This window comes from Branchiostoma floridae, unplaced genomic scaffold (assembly GCF_000003815.2).
Source record: "Branchiostoma floridae strain S238N-H82 unplaced genomic scaffold, Bfl_VNyyK Sc7u5tJ_1592, whole genome shotgun sequence".
Lineage (NCBI taxonomy): Eukaryota > Metazoa > Chordata > Leptocardii > Amphioxiformes > Branchiostomatidae > Branchiostoma > Branchiostoma floridae.
In genome coordinates this window covers 40846-43242 of record NW_023365784.1, presented here as the reverse complement: position 1 = coordinate 43242, position 2397 = coordinate 40846, and the positions used below count along the sequence as shown (strand labels likewise).

Here is a 2397-nt window from a genome sequence, read left to right as displayed (position 1 = left end):
CTAGCTTAATGACACTATCTTATGCCACCGTAGATTCTGCTTGGAGATAAGTTATCAAGCACTCCAGGCATGGGCAACATACACTGTCTAACAATGTAGCTTTATATGGGCATGATACTGTAAATAATGGTATTATAAAATAAGTTTTCTAAAGCTAAGTATAGAAATGATGAAATGAATAATTGTTTTTCAGTGTTTAATGTATAAACTACTGATGGATATTCATAGCAGAACAGAACATAGCAGAACATACTACAAACAGTAATCTAGAAAATGTGGAGTAAGTATTCTAAGTCAGACTAGATAGTATGTAAATCCAGGACTGCCTGAAAATCAGGTCCAGCTTGATCTGTGTGTACGTTCCTGGTAAAACAAATGAAGTGAAGTGAAGATAATAGACTTATTTTGACTATTGTTAAGTGTTTCCAAGGGTTATATTAGAATTGCTGGTGGTAGGGGGGGTGGGGTGGATTATTTCTTAAAAATGTATGTTTCTGCGATCAAAATGTGCACTTCAGTGAATGGTATGTTGGGAAAGACTCAATGATACCCATGTCAGGTCAACCCGTCAACGTCTTTGAAATCTAAAATAATTCCATTTTCTGGCCTGTATATTACCTTTGTTGGGCAAGGTCATTGAAAAAACAACCTATGACCCTATGTACACTGCACATCAAACACATTTGAAACAAATGAGTAAACAGGTATTGTTCAGTTTTAATAAGTGTTCTAAATATGGTGTATCAAACTATCATGAATATACAGTATCCCAGTAAATGTCGTACTCCTATTGGAGAAGGACATTTACAGTCTTCAAATACAAATCAGTCTATACAACTAGGTAAAAAAAAGATTTATCTCCATATATCTTTTTTGTGACATCCATCACTATTCTTCAGCGTCGCTAGAATGAACTGGCAGAACAATTCAATGCAGGTACATCTAACTAGACAAATGGTTGAACATATGCAAATGTTACTCAACATACAGTATTACACTTCTCAGTACAAAGTACTACAGTATCGAAGAATATAAAATATTGTGCTAAATACAGCATACATTATGGCACTACTATTATAGCTTTATACAGGTTTAGAGGCTTCTTGCGACAACTGTATACATGTGCCACTCAGAGTCAGATGACTTGGTATCAAATGGAATTGGCATCAAAGGAACCAATTATTATACAACCCCACACAGATTTTACAAACCATCAGGACACTCTACTCCTAAACAAATCTACATGTCAACTTCAACTTTTTCTATATACAGTACATGTACATGTACATGTAGTCTTCTGTCAAGCCAAAAATGTTGTTAACAACTTAAGCTGGTGCTTTGACCATTCTATGGACAGGTGACAGGGGGATGCATGAAGAGCTCCATCTCCTGCTGTGTAATCAGCTTCTCCACTTCTGCCAATACACGTTTTCAGACATCAATGCCCTGAAAAAAAATCTGTCCACAGTGATGTACTTCTGACATGTGACTTCTGATCAAACACTAACACTCAGTCACCCATTCAATCTTTTTCTCAGGTTTATAAGGTCACACCAATTGAAGCAATTGGTTCTCAGAATTGCCCATTCCTATTTTTCCAAAAATGAAAAAAAAAATTCAACACACTTGCCATTCAGCATATTATCACCATTACAAATAACTTTCCAGTATGGTAAATTGGCTTACAGACAAGTATAAGCTCATTACTTGGCACATCCATCATTGCAGTGAATTTTTTCAATCATGAAGACATGTTAAATACATTAAAACTGTACATACAGGTGCAGCTACTGCAAAGAGGTAACTTTTGTTTGCTTTTTTTCAAGCTGGCAATGTATTATTCTTCATGTTTGGTATTAGCCCTTATTTAAAGCTTTTGCAAGTTTTTGCAATTTCTTGCTGGCCTTGTTGTTAATCCAAGAGCTGTCAAATTGAGCTTTTGTTGCCTAAGTTGTATAATAAATCAGTAAAATACCTTGCCTGGTCTCCACAACAACAAATCATAAAAATATTACACATATGGTATTTTTTAAGCTGGTGCCAAGACTAGGGAACCATGAAAATTGTACATGTATGGTATTTACCTGGTATAAAGACCAACAAGCCATACATATATTACCTGTATTGTACCTTACCTGTATAACCCAAACAACTGCTACCTGTACGGTACCAACAGTAACCTGGTCTCCAGATCAACCAGACATAAAACTACTACCTGTACGGTGCCTTCCCTGGTCTCCAGACAAGAAAGCCATACAACTGCTACCTGTACAGTACCTTACCTGGTCTCCAGACCAACAAGCCATCCAACTGCTACCTGTACGGTGCCTTACCTGGTCTCCAGACAAGAAAGCCATACAACTGCTACCTGTACCAGTACCTTACCTGGTGTCCAGA

The 2397-nt window shown here is 36.8% G+C and overlaps 1 long non-coding RNA gene across 1 annotated transcript in view; it reads right to left on the bottom strand.

Annotated features, from left to right (window-relative positions):
* Positions 1–182: 182 nt before the first annotated feature.
* LOC118408475 overlaps positions 183–2397 on the bottom strand; it is a 10778-nt gene continuing 8563 nt past the window's right edge. Inside the window, exon 2 of the long non-coding RNA XR_004830304.1 lies at positions 183–1446. This is a non-coding gene — a long non-coding RNA (uncharacterized LOC118408475). The remainder of the gene's footprint in view (positions 1447–2397) is intronic.